Raw genomic sequence first — 14,352 nt, 5'->3', positions numbered from 1 at the left:
CATCTCCAGACAACTGGAAGAAAAGGAGGTTATCAGGAGTAATCAGCAAGGGTTCACCAGGGGGAGGGCATGCTTGACTAACCTGGTAGCCTTCTACGATGTTGTCACTGGCTGGGTGGATGTAGTGCATGTAGTCTACCTTGCTTTCAGCAAGGCGTTTGATACCGTCTCCCACAACATCCTTATGACAAAGCTGAGGAAGTGTGGACAGATGAGTGGACAGTGAGGTGGGTTGAGAACTGGCTGACTGGCAGAGCGCAGAGGGTCGTCGTTGGCGGTGCAGAGTCCGGTTGGAGACCTGTAACCAGCGGTGTTCCTCAGGGGTCGGTGCTGGGTCCGGTCTTGTTCAACATCTTCATCAATGTCCTCAATGAGGGAATAGTGCTCACCCTCAGCAAGGGTGATCTGTGAGGCCCCGTGTACTGAAAGGCAGCCACACGGTCTCCCATGAGCCTTCTGTTCTCCGGGCTCAACAAGCCCAAACCTCTCAGTCTCTCTCCAAAGGAGACATTCCCGATGCTTTGAAGCCTTTGAAGTCACGTTCCTGATGTCCAAGTTACGTGCCCATCATGTGTTAATGCTGTTGTGCCAATCGGTGGGCTCAACAGCTGCAACAAAGACACCAACGTCTTTGGGATAGGCTTATTTTACTGCCTATGACAAAATAAAACCAACAGTAATATTGGCAGCGTCTATAGCCAAAAGAGAAGCTTAGCAGTAAAGGGAATAAGCAAGGCAGTGGGCCTACTCATTGCCACGTGAGCACAGTGGTGAAGAAAGATCCACGACCAATTGCCCCAGCACTTTACCATCAGCCAGATCTGCAGTCACTGGGGAGCCCCGTTTGCAGGGAGGATCTGAAGAACCTCTCCCAGCCATGGGGAAGTTGCACAGCAATGCATCCATCCCACGAGTGAGGCGTCCAGAGCCGCTGCAAGCAGCTCCAGCCTTTCTAGCACACAGTAAACCAATGTACGGAGCAGTCCGAGGGAACAGCCGCTGCCCTCTTTCTCCTCTTGGTTTTCGCCCCGAAGCCTGGCCAGGGCTCAAGGGGAACAAAAGGCGTCGTGCTGTCAATCTTGCTGTAGCACGGGCCTCTTTGGCAAGACTGTCTGCCCAGCCCCCCCGCGTCGGGCTTCGTCGGGTAACGAACTCAGCAGCAAAGCTGCCCTCGGCTCCTCGGGGAGAGCCCGCCGTCGTCACGGAAACGCAGCGTGACAGCACGCAGGTCCCAGCAGCCCGGCTGATGTCACCGGCGCCGTGACTTCCTCTGCCTGCCCTGGAGCCGCAGCCCGAGAGCTTTCCGGCCCCCGGCCTCCCTCTCCCTGGTCAGCGCCAGCGCCGCCAGCTTTCTTCTCGGACAGACGTGAATACAGAAAACGGCAGTCGAGTCCTCCGCCTGCGGGGCAGCGGCTCAGCACGGCGCTGCTGACCGTTCGAGCCGAGCCGAGCCGGAACCGAAGGCGGCCGCCCGACTCTGCCGGGCTCCGACGCGTCTCGATCGGCGGGGTCGGTCCCTCTCTTTCGGGGCTGCCCGGCTCGGCCAGGAGCCGCTCCCGGACACCGGGCGTCCCGCCGCTCGCAGTCAGCCGCCGGTTCTCAGCCGGCGGCGCCCCGCCGCGACGCCGACTCCGGAGGACGGCTCCGTTCTGACGCGGGACGGACGGGGCCCCGAGGCGCGGGGCGGGCGGCGGCGGGGACGCGGGGCGGCGGAGCGCCGCTTTCCCGGCACGGAATCCCGCGGCCGCCATTGGCGGAGAGCCCGCGCTCGGCCCCGCCTCTTCCGCTCTCCTATTGGTCGGCCCGCGGAACGGGGCGGGCGCTCCCGGCGGGGTCGTTTGCGCCCGCGGTCGCGCCGTCATTGCGTCATCATCGCGCGCGTCCCGCGTGGCCCCGGCCCGGCTGCCCGCGGCGCTGCCTCGCTCCGCGCGCCCGCTCCGCTTCCGGGGCCCCGGGGCCCGCGCCCCCGGATCCTTTTCCTCCGCGCGGCCTTCCAGCCGCTCTGCCCCCGGCCTGCAGAGATGCCTCGGGTCGTCGTGACCGAAGTGCGGGACCGGCGCGTGGCGGTGTTGAACGTCGTTCCGTTGGCATCAGCCGTCGGTCAGCCCGTCCAGAGCCCTGTGCGGGGCCTTCGTTTCCTCAGGCGGATAACGGGAGGATGCCGGAGCCGAGGGGCGGTGGGAGGGAGGCGGGGACGGGAGCATCCTGCCGTGCCGCCAGCAGCCCGGGGGCCGCGTGCTGTGGGTGCCGGCACGAAGCTCCGCCGTCAGTCAGCACGGGAGCTGCGGTTCTGGTGCAGCAGCAGGAGCTCAGCGCAGCCCTGCAGAGAGCGGTCCGGCGGCACGGGAAGAAGATGACGGCCTGGAGCGCGAGTGCCTCAGCAGTGTCTGCAGCCTGCGAGGAGCCGAGCCGGGCTGGGGAGAGGAAGGTGTGGGAGTCCCGGGGAGGGACGCGCGATGGCAGCGTTATTGGCAGGATCAGCTGCTTCCTCCACCGCTCCCGACGCCGAGCACTGGTTTCCTTTGAGAAGCAGCCCACTGTCACATCTGTGGGGTTCCGCAGGACACACAGGCATGGGGTAAGTTTAGGTTGGATATCAGGACAAACTTCTGTGCAGAACTTCTACAGCCGTGGGTGGGATCCCCCTGAGCTCCCCTTCTCCAGGCTGAGCAGCCCCCTCTCTCTCAGCCTCTTGTCATGGCAGAGGTGTTCCAGTCCCTTCACCATCTTGGTAGCCCTGCATTGGACTCTTTCCAGCATGTCCAGCTGTCTCCTGTACTGGGAGCCCAGAGCTGGACGCTGTTCTCCAGCTGCAGCCTTCCCAGTGCCGAGCAGAGCAAAAGGAATGGTGCAGAATACTGGTCCTTACCTGCTACAAGAGAAGTCAGGACTAGGGCTATGATGGGAGTGCATTGCTTTATGATTGACGTGGAGAACTGCTAGGAAGAAGGCCTGGTGGGCCTGAACACAGATGCCGGGTGGTCCAGCTTTTGTTTCACTGGAAACCCGGTACTCCGTGGGCAGCAGTATGGAGATATGTTCTCCATGCAGTTGTGCCCCCGTGGCTTCTTTCTGATATGCTTGGGAAGTCCCACTAGAACAGGCTGCCGTGTGAGACAGAAGTGAGAGAGAAGCATCAGTTGTGTGGGTGGAGTTTTACTATCTCTGTGTTCACATCTTTTATGTTTGTCTTCTTTTTTTTTTCCAGTTCAACTCTGCGTGCGTCGGTCTGCCTTTGCTAAATCCTTTTCTTGTGGCCTTAGGCAACAATCGAGGGGGTCTCAAGTTTCAGCGCTGAGCAAGAAGCGCAGGCTCTCAGGAAGGCCATGAAGGGCTTTGCTAAGTTGATCTCCCTCCATGGTCAACTTTTATTTTTTCCCCAGCACTGCGAATGGCTGCTCTGGTGGTTTGATAGAGGGAAGCATAGCTGCTTGCACTGCTCTGCTGCACAACTGCCCTAAAAATTGTTGGAAAGTGGAAACAGAACTGCCCTTCGTGTCCCAAAATGCAGCTGCTCTGGTGGCGTGGGTCCTGGCAGCTTTGTGTGCATCGATGTAGTCCTGGAGCTGTTGAGAGCCGGCTGTGTGAGGGACTGGAGGTGGCACAAGACCAGAGGGCACTTCTGATCCTTGTGCAAGCATCCTGACTAGCTTCCATTTGTTTCTTGCAGGCACGGATGAAGATGCCATCACTGACGTCTTGACCAAACTAAATGTTTCCCAGCGTCAGCTGGGTTCTGATCACCTCTAAGAGCACTACTGGCAGGGTGGGTGGTCTGCAGAGATGCATGAACGTGGTTGTGTCACTTGGGCGCAAAGTGAAAAACGACCCAATCTCTACAAGAGAAAGGTCGGCAGAGACTTCACCTGACCAAGGTTGTTTTGTTCTTGTTCAGTTCAGAGCAGTTGTTGATGCAAGGAGGGTTGGAGCCTGAAGAGGAGTGCTGAACAGCTCAATTCCTCTGTCCTCAAAGGCTGTCCCTTCTGCCAACTCCTTTCTCCTCTTTGCCTTCTAGGATTTGATTGATGACTTGAAGTCGGAGCTGAGTGGGAATTTTGAGAGGGTGATCATTGGGGTGATGACTCCCACCACCATGTATGACGTGCACGAACTAAGGAGGGCTGTGAAGGTTTGGAAATCTTCCTTTTGTATTGCTTAAGTTCTGGCCAAGGACTTACTGCTTTGTTATGCATGTCTTCTCTCTCTTAAAGAAACCTGGTTGCACGTCACAAGCAGGTGCTGGTATCTTAAGTCTTGCCTTGGTGATTCCCTAGGGAGCAGGAGCAGATGAAGGTTGCCCAATGGAAATTCTGGCTTCTCGCACCAATGGAGAGATTCGTCGCATTAATGAGAACTACAAGCTTCGTAAGGAGTGCGAAAGGCTCTCTTGTCAGTTTCCTTCTGTCTGCGCTTCTTAATTGGAGGCTGTAGCACTAATGATGATGGCTGGAGTGCTGCAGTGCTGCTGGGAGCCCTGGGCACAGTTCTGTACTTAGCTAGGTTACAGCTGGCAAATGTTGTGGGCAGCACCCAGGTGGTGGCCCTGCTCCTAACGGGTGCTGTGTGTGTGTTCTTGCTGGAATATGGCTGCTCCCTTGAGGATGGCATCGTATCTGACACATCTCCCATGTTTCGAAGGGTCCTCGTGTCCCTCGCAACGGTGAGCCAAGCTGAGGGGAGAAGGGGGTGAATGTTCAGAGCTGCGGGCACAGCTCTGCACTCAGTGGTGAGGAGCTCCAGGCTGGCTTTTTCTCACCCTGTGTGTCCCATGACCTGCTCCTCAAACCCAGCCTCTCCGGGGAGGGAACTCTGACTCTGGGTGTGCATGAGTGCTGTGGGCTCTTCTTTAAATGTCCCAGTAAAGTGGGTTGCTGCTCGTTTCAGAAGGAAGCCCAAAGTACATCTGAGCTGCATTTCATTTGTAAGCTAGTGTTCCCTTTGAAGGACTCCATTATCCATCCCCAGCAGCTTCTGCATCATATTGGTGTCAATGTTGCTATGGCCCTAGCGAATGCAGATCGCTAGCCCCTAGGCAGTGCGGCCTTTGACAAGGTGGTTGCCGGAGTTAACAAATGGTGCCCCATGTGAGGAGATCGGACTGTCACCCTTTACCTTCCAGCAACTAGCAGTGCGGTGTCAGGCTGACGCCGGGGCCCATACTCGGCAGAAGGCAGCGTGGTAGTGTCGCTGTGCTGAGGTCTGGGCTATTATTGAACTGTAAGGGGGGCTCATAGTCAGCAGGAGGCAGTGTGCTAGTGTCGCTGCGCTGAGGTCTGGGCCATCATCAAGCGAGAACCAGCACGGTACGGGCGCTGTGCCACGATTCGTAGTCAGCGGAACGGCAGAGTAGCGGTGCTGCGCTGAGGTCCGAATCATGGAACCGGTAATTAAGGTAATACTTCAGCTGTGCAAAGATTACTGTGACAAGAACATTCCTTCTAAGAAGGAGGTCGCTGCAGTTATCTCCAGGTTAGAGCAGGAGGGGGAGGTTAACGCCCCCCAAGAGATTCTTGACCACTGGAGGTGGGACAATCTCACCTCCGTGCTCACGCAACATATTATGAGCACACAGAAGGGTGGATCTGAGCTAAAAACTTGGGGCCTGATACTAGGAGCGTTGAAGGCAGCCAGAGAGGAAAAAAAAGTATAGTTGGAGGCTCGGTTGCTTTTGGGTCTCAGCGACGGGGCTGGGACACCGGACCCAGGGGGTTCCGGAGGGGGCTCGGGAGCGGTGGTTGTTTACAGGGACCGAGAGGAGACGGAGCCGCGAGCTGAACTGACAGTGCCCAGTCTGAAAGAAGACAGACAACAAGATAGCAGAGGAGGTTCGCTGACTCACCCCCTGCCACCATATCCAGACCGGTTGGGTGAAACGTTGTATCCTTTATCTGAATTGTGTCAGTGCGCCCTGGGTCAAGGGAGCGGAGGAGGGTACGACCCACACGGGTGGGAGCAGCTTACTGCCGGCACAGGGAGGGGGCAGACAAAAGGCCTGCTGTCTCAGATTACACCCAAGGGCAATAGCTCGGGCAATAGCTGGAGCAACAGCTCAGCAGATGAAGGGGAAGTTAGTTCTGGGAGAAATGTTAAGGCATTGTTGCGGGCCGCCCCGGGAATGCTTAACACCCCAGGAGAAATTATCCAGTATGTCAGCCTGCGACATCAAAAATCTCTGCAGCGACAAGGGCCGTGTTTTCAGTGTGGCCAATATGTGGAGATAGAGCCTGGCAGGGTATCCCAAAGAACCCCCTTGGTGGCCCGTGTTACTTAGGGAAGCTAACGATGCTTGCTCCAAATTATACTGGCTGTCTTAGTGTGTCTCATAGTGTGTTGTGGTAGGTGATAACGGGTATCGGGTTGTGACGCGATAGGACCTTCCCCACTCTGTGAGTAAAGTGTGAGTAACATGTGACGCATGCTTAAGGGGCTTAGGCGATAGGGATGTGTATGTAAGGGGTTGTTGTGCCTTAATAAATTGTCATTTGCTTCTACATCATATTGGTGTCAATGTTGCTATGGCCCTAGCGAATGCAGATCGTTAGCCCCTAGGCAGTGCGGCCTTTGTCACGGTGGTTGCCGGAGGTAACAGCAGAGGATATGGGGATAGGGGCCACAGGCTGCAGGAGCAGAGTGCTGCTCAGGAGAAGGCAACATGTGAGGTAAAGGTGGCACATACGGGCTTTTGTGGTCACCTTGGGTTATGGCTCGTGGGGTTATGGCTCAGGGCCACACCTTCGGGTCACAGGGCCCCCCGTCCCCTCTCCAGAGGAATTAAAAGCACTCCACCACCACCCCACACCCCCCCTTTTCACCTCAACCCACTCCCCACATCCTCACGTTCCCCCTGTGTCCCTATACGACCCCATATCCCAGTGTCCCACTTGCAGCCCTGTGGGATAAACAAAGTCATTATCTTGCTAACGTCTAAGAAAGCTTAGCAGTAAGTTGAGCCAGACACAAACACACACGAGATGCCTGACTCCTACATGTAACCAGTTGTTTTTGCGCGGGTATAAAAGGTTGTGAGCACCTACAATAAAGGTCCTTCGTTCTGCACCAGCAAGGGAGTCTGCGCCTCTCTCGCCACACCAGCAAGGGAGCTCGGAGCCCTCTTGCCACAAAGAAGAGAGGAGAGGAGAGAAACGATAGAGCAGAACAAAGAAAAAGGGAAGAGAGGAGCTTTTAAGGGGAAGAACAGAAGAGGGAGGAGCAAGAGGGGAGGAGAAAGAGGTAAGAAGAGCAGATCTAAAAAGGACAAGAGAAAAAGAGAGGGCGGGGAGAACAGAGGGAACAGCAAAAGAGGGAAGGGCAAATGGAAGAAGAAAGGAAGGAATGGGGCAGAGAAAAGAGGGAGAAGAGTTCCAACCCCCCTGCAATAGGCAGAGACACCTCCCTCTACACCTGGGTGCTCCAAGTCCCACCCAGCCTTGCTCTGTGCCCATAAACAAAGACAAACCTGTACGTAACAGTCACTCAAGGGAAGACACAGCACCTCTAATCACTTCATTTCTTTGTAGACAACATTTAAAAGCAGAGCGCTCACCTACAGGCAGCAAAGCATCTTCCAGATCTCCTGTCATCTCAGATTTGTTATGTCCTTGTTAGTTATCAGTTATGTCCTTGTTAGCAATGCCTCTGTACCATCAAAAACTATGGCAGAAAGTCACAGAGATTCAAAGGACCGCTTTGCAACAAGCTCCTCGTATACTGCATGAACATTCTTTCATCCCTGCAGCACTCTCAGCTAAATCAGGATCGCCCCACAGAAATAATTCATTTTCACTGCTAACAGTCTTGCGAATTGGCCTACCACAGCTAGTACCATTTTCAAGACCTGCTGCTTTGTGCTGCCAATCAAGTTTCTTAGCTCCTCTCCCCCCTGCCCCAATGGCAGTCACACTTCATGATCTCTGCTTTCCATGCTGGAGCTGCAGCCAGTTGGACTTAGGTTTCTCAAGTCCCTTTCAGTCTCAGGAGGGAATAAAACAGCCAGAATGGAATGGATGCAATGCGGCTCTCTCTAGGACACCTGCTGCCTCAGAAGAGTTCACATCTACTGGACAGCTACAGAGCTCCTACAAAAGCATCACACACAAACAAGGAAGGAAAGAAAAACCCAGGACACTGTGCAGGGGTCCTACCTCTCACTAGGTGATGATACCTGTTCCGTGTACAGAGGATGGACATAAACTGCACCTCATCTGTTCCCCACTTCTTCTCCCCCGCTTCGTACAGGCACTTCAAGACATTAGGGGTGACAAAGTAAGGCTCATGGAGAAGACTGGGCGTACAGGAGATCTTAAATCCCTTGCAGCTAGAGCACTGCTGGCGCGTACTTGTCTAGATCACGGATATTTTCCAACAAGCACCTACCAGGCACGGCAACCCACAGCCAAAATCTCATTGCCCCTGCCAAGTAGCCAGCCTGTCGAGAGACCTCTCATTAGAGACTTGCAAACAAGGCTAAAAGCATTATTTCCATTTCACAGGCTGGCTTCTCTTCACCATGCATCACCTGCACAAGAATAGATTGGGAAGCACATTACTACGCACCTGAGCATCTTGCTGAGCATGGGCATCATCCACATACATTCCTTCATCTCTGTTTCCCTGCAAAGACACAAGGATAGAAGACTCAGTTCACCAGAGCATCTACTGGAAGCAACTCCTGAGAATTCCCCGTTCATGAAAAGCTGCTGGGGATGGATAATGGAGTCCTTCAAAGGGAACACTAGCTTACAAATGAAATGCAGCTCAGATGTACTTTGGGCTTCCTTCTGAAACGAGCAGCAACCCACTTTACTGGGACATTTAAAGAAGAGCCCACAGCACTCATGCACACCCAGAGTCAGAGTTCCCTCCCCGGAGAGGCTGGGTTTGAGGAGCAGGTCATGGGACACACAGGGTGAGAAAAAGCCAGCCTGGAGCTCCTCACCACTGAGTGCAGAGCTGTGCCCGCAGCTCTGAACATTCACCCCCTTCTCCCCTCAGCTTGGCTCACCGTTGCGAGGGACACGAGGACCCTTCGAAACATGGGAGATGTGTCAGATACGATGCCATCCTCAAGGGAGCAGCCATATTCCAGCAAGAACACACACACAGCACCCGTTAGGAGCAGGGCCACCACCTGGGTGCTGCCCACAACATTTGCCAGCTGTAACCTAGCTAAGTACAGAACTGTGCCCAGGGCTCCCAGCAGCACTGCAGCACTCCAGCCATCATCATTAGTGCTACAGCCTCCAATTAAGAAGCGCAGACAGAAGGAAACTGACAAGAGAGCCTTTCGCACTCCTTACGAAGCTTGTAGTTCTCATTAATGCGACGAATCTCTCCATTGGTGCGAGAAGCCAGAATTTCCATTGGGCAACCTTCATCTGCTCCTGCTCCCTAGGGAATCACCAAGGCAAGACTTAAGATACCAGCACCTGCTTGTGACGTGCAACCAGGTTTCTTTAAGAGAGAGAAGACATGCATAACAAAGCAGTAAGTCCTTGGCCAGAACTTAAGCAATACAAAAGGAAGATTTCCAAACCTTCACAGCCCTCCTTAGTTCGTGCACGTCATACATGGTGGTGGGAGTCATCACCCCAATGATCACCCTCTCAAAATTCCCACTCAGCTCCGACTTCAAGTCATCAATCAAATCCTAGAAGGCAAAGAGGAGAAAGGAGTTGGCAGAAGGGACGGCCTTTGAGGACAGAGGAATTGAGCTGTTCAGCACTCCTCTTCAGGCTCCAACCCTCCTTGCATCAACAACTGCTCTGAACTGAACAAGAACAAAACAACCTTGGTCAGGTGAAGTCTCTGCCGACCTTTCTCTTGTAGAGATTGGGTCGTTTTTCACTTTGCGCCCAAGTGACACAACCACGTTCATGCATCTCTGCAGACCACCCACCCTGCCAGTAGTGCTCTTAGAGGTGATCAGAACCCAGCTGACGCTGGGAAACATTTAGTTTGGTCAAGACGTCAGTGATGGCATCTTCATCCGTGCCTGCAAGAAACAAATGGAAGCTAGTCAGGATGCTTGCACAAGGATCAGAAGTGCCCTCTGGTCTTGTGCCACCTCCAGTCCCTCACACAGCCGGCTCTCAACAGCTCCAGGACTACATCGATGCACACAAAGCTGCCAGGACCCACGCCACCAGAGCAGCTGCATTTTGGGACACGAAGGGCAGTTCTGTTTCCACTTTCCAACAATTTTTAGGGCAGTTGTGCAGCAGAGCAGTGCAAGCAGCTATGCTTCCCTCTATCAAACCACCAGAGCAGCCATTCGCAGTGCTGGGGAAAAAATAAAAGTTGACCATGGAGGGAGATCAACTTAGCAAAGCCCTTCATGGCCTTCCTGAGAGCCTGCGCTTCTTGCTCAGCGCTGAAACTTGAGACCCCCTCGATTGTTGCCTAAGGCCACAAGAAAAGGATTTAGCAAAGGCAGACCGACGCACGCAGAGTTGAACTGGAAAAAAAAAAGAAGACAAACATAAAAGATGTGAACACAGAGATAGTAAAACTCCACCCACACAACTGATGCTTCTCTCTCACTTCTGTCTCACACGGCAGCCTGTTCTAGTGGGACTTCCCAAGCATATCAGAAAGAAGCCACGGGGGCACAACTGCATGGAGAACATATCTCCATACTGCTGCCCACGGAGTACCGGGTTTCCAGTGAAACAAAAGCTGGACCACCCGGCATCTGTGTTCAGGCCCACCAGGCCTTCTTCCTAGCAGTTCTCCACGTCAATCATAAAGCAATGCACTCCCATCATAGCCCTAGTCCTGACTTCTCTTGTAGCAGGTAAGGACCAGTATTCTGCACCATTCCTTTTGCTCTGCTCGGCACTGGGAAGGCTGCAGCTGGAGAACAGCGTCCAGCTCTGGGCTCCCAGTACAGGAGACAGCTGGACATGCTGGAAAGAGTCCAACGCAGGGCTACCAAGATGGTGAAGGGACTGGAACACCTCTGCCATGACAAGAGGCTGAGAGAGAGGGGGCTGCTCAGCCTGGAGAAGGGGAGCTCAGGGGGATCCCACCCACGGCTGTAGAAGTTCTGCACAGAAGTTTGTCCTGATATCCAACCTAAACTTACCCCATGCCTGTGTGTCCTGCGGAACCCCACAGATGTGACAGTGGGCTGCTTCTCAAAGGAAACCAGTGCTCGGCGTCGGGAGCGGTGGAGGAAGCAGCTGATCCTGCCAATAACGCTGCCATCGCGCGTCCCTCCCCGGGACTCCCACACCTTCCTCTCCCCAGCCCGGCTCGGCTCCTCGCAGGCTGCAGACACTGCTGAGGCACTCGCGCTCCAGGCCGTCATCTTCTTCCCGTGCCGCCGGACCGCTCTCTGCAGGGCTGCGCTGAGCTCCTGCTGCTGCACCAGAACCGCAGCTCCCGTGCTGACGGACGGCGGAGCTTCGTGCCGGCACCCACAGCACGCGGCCCCCGGGCTGCTGGCGGCACGGCAGGATGCTCCCGTCCCCGCCTCCCTCCCACCGCCCCTCGGCTCCGGCATCCTCCCGTTATCCGCCTGAGGAAACGAAGGCCCCGCACAGGGCTCTGGACGGGCTGACCGACGGCTGATGCCAACGGAACGACGTTCAACACCGCCACGCGCCGGTCCCGCACTTCGGTCACGACGACCCGAGGCATCTCTGCAGGCCGGGGGCAGAGCGGCTGGAAGGCCGCGCGGAGGAAAAGGATCCGGGGGCGCGGGCCCCGGGGCCCCGGAAGCGGAGCGGGCGCGCGGAGCGAGGCAGCGCCGCGGGCAGCCGGGCCGGGGCCACGCGGGACGCGCGCGATGATGACGCAATGACGGCGCGACCGCGGGCGCAAACGACCCCGCCGGGAGCGCCCGCCCCGTTCCGCGGGCCGACCAATAGGAGAGCGGGAGAGGCGGGGCCGAGCGCGGGCTCTCCGCCAATGGCGGCCGCGGGATTCCGTGCCGGGAAAGCGGCGCTCCGCCGCCCCGCGTCCCCGCCGCCGCCCGCCCCGCGCCTCGGGGCCCCGTCCGTCCCGCGTCAGAACGGAGCCGTCCTCCGGAGTCGGCGTCGCGGCGGGGCGCCGCCGGCTGAGAACCGGCGGCTGACTGCGAGCGGCGGGACGCCCGGTGTCCGGGAGCGGCTCCTGGCCGAGCCGGGCAGCCCCGAAAGAGAGGGACCGACCCCGCCGATCGAGACGCGTCGGAGCCCGGCAGAGTCGGGCGGCCGCCTTCGCTTCCGGCTCGGCTCGGCTCGAACGGTCAGCAGCGCCGTGCTGAGCCGCTGCCCCGCAGGCGGAGGACTCGACTGCCGTTTTCTGTATTCACGTCTGTCCGAGAAGAAAGCTGGCGGCGCTGGCGCTGACCAGGGAGAGGGAGGCCGGGGGCCGGAAAGCTCTCGGGCTGCGGCTCCAGGGCAGGCAGAGGAAGTCACGGCGCCGGTGACATCAGCCGGGCTGCTGGGACCTGCGTGCTGTCACGCTGCGTTTCCGTGACGACGGCGGGCTCTCCCCGAGGAGCCGAGGGCAGCTTTGCTGCTGAGTTCGTTACCCGACGAAGCCCGACGCGGGGGGGCTGGGCAGACAGTCTTGCCAAAGAGGCCCGTGCTACAGCAAGATTGACAGCACGACGCCTTTTGTTCCCCTTGAGCCCTGGCCAGGCTTCGGGGCGAAAACCAAGAGGAGAAAGAGGGCAGCGGCTGTTCCCTCGGACTGCTCCGTACATTGGTTTACTGTGTGCTAGAAAGGCTGGAGCTGCTTGCAGCGGCTCTGGACGCCTCACTCGTGGGATGGATGCATTGCTGTGCAACTTCCCCATGGCTGGGAGAGGTTCTTCAGATCCTCCCTGCAAACGGGGCTCCCCAGTGACTGCAGATCTGGCTGATGGTAAAGTGCTGGGGCAATTGGTCGTGGATCTTTCTTCACCACTGTGCTCACGTGGCAATGAGTAGGCCCACTGCCTTGCTTATTCCCTTTACTGCTAAGCTTCTCTTTTGGCTATAGACGCTGCCAATATTACTGTTGGTTTTATTTTGTCATAGGCAGTAAAATAAGCCTATCCCAAAGACGTTGGTGTCTTTGTTGCAGCTGTTGAGCCCACCGATTGGCACAACAGCATTAACACATGATGGGCACGTAACTTGGACATCAGGAACGTGACTTCAAAGGCTTCAAAGCATCGGGAATGTCTCCTTTGGAGAGAGACTGAGAGGTTTGGGCTTGTTGAGCCCGGAGAACAGAAGGCTCATGGGAGACCGTGTGGCTGCCTTTCAGTACACGGGGCCTCACAGATCACCCTTGCTGAGGGTGAGCACTATTCCCTCATTGAGGACATTGATGAAGATGTTGAACAAGACCGGACCCAGCACCGACCCCTGAGGAACACCGCTGGTTACAGGTCTCCAACCGGACTCTGCACCGCCAACGACGACCCTCTGCGCTCTGCCAGTCAGCCAGTTCTCAACCCACCTCACTGTCCACTCATCTGTCCACACTTCCTCAGCTTTGTCATAAGGATGTTGTGGGAGACGGTATCAAACGCCTTGCTGAAAGCAAGGTAGACTACATGCACTACATCCACCCAGCCAGTGACAACATCGTAGAAGGCTACCAGGTTGGTCAAGCATGCCCTCCCCCTGGTGAACCCTTGCTGATTACTCCTGATAACCTCCTTTTCTTCCAGTTGTCTGGAGATGGCATCCAGCACAAGCTGTTCCATCACCTTTCCAGGGACAGAGGTGTGCCCAGGTGGCCAAGAGGGCCAACAGCATCTTGCATTAGAAATAGCGTGGCCAGCAGGAGCAGGGAGGGAATCATCCCCCTGTACTCAGCCCTGGTGAGGCCACACATTGAGCACTGTGTTCAGTTTTGGGCCGCTCACTACAAAAAAAGACATTGAGGCCCTGGAACGTGTCCAGAGAAGGGCAACAAAGCTGGTATGGGGTCTGGAACACAGGCCTTACGAGGAGCGGCTGAAGGAGTTGGGGTTGTTCAGTCTGGAGAAGAGGAGGCTCAGAGGAGACCTCATTGCAATCTACAACTTCCTGAATGGAGGCTGTGATGAGGAGGGGTTTGGCCTCGTCTCCCAGGCAACAAACAGGACCCGAGGAAATGGCCATAAGTTGTACCAGAGGAGGTTTAGGTTAGACATAAGGAAGAACTTGTTCTCTCAGAGAGCAGCCAGGCACTGGAATGGCTGCCCAGGGAGGTGGTGGAGTCGCCGTCCCTGGCAGTGTTCAAGAGGCATCTGGATTAGGAGTTACAGGATATGGTTTAGTGCTTGTGGTAGCAATGGTGATGGAAGGATGGTTTTTTCTCCTTTCCTTTTTCTTCTTTTCTTCCCTTCCTTTCCTTTTTTTCCTTTTTTCATTTTGTTTTCTGTTTTCC

General features: G+C 56.2%; 1 pseudogene across 1 annotated transcript; it reads left to right on the top strand.

Annotated features, from left to right (window-relative positions):
• The first annotated feature begins 1,844 nt into the window (after positions 1–1,844).
• LOC149914422 (uncharacterized) lies at positions 1,845–6,271 on the top strand (annotated as a pseudogene). Its single transcript, XR_016460363.1, has 3 exons — positions 1,845–2,578; positions 3,671–3,766; positions 4,016–6,271. The product of XR_016460363.1 is annotated as an uncharacterized LOC149914422 (transcript).
• Positions 6,272–14,352: the final 8,081 nt, after the last annotated feature.

Source organism: Phasianus colchicus, chromosome 29, assembly GCF_987193195.1.
Source record: "Phasianus colchicus chromosome 29, bPhaCol1.hap1.1, whole genome shotgun sequence".
In the NCBI taxonomy this organism is placed as follows: Eukaryota; Metazoa; Chordata; class Aves; order Galliformes; family Phasianidae; genus Phasianus; species Phasianus colchicus.
Note: the sequence above shows the minus strand (reverse complement) of the source record. Positions and strands in the feature narration are given on the sequence as shown.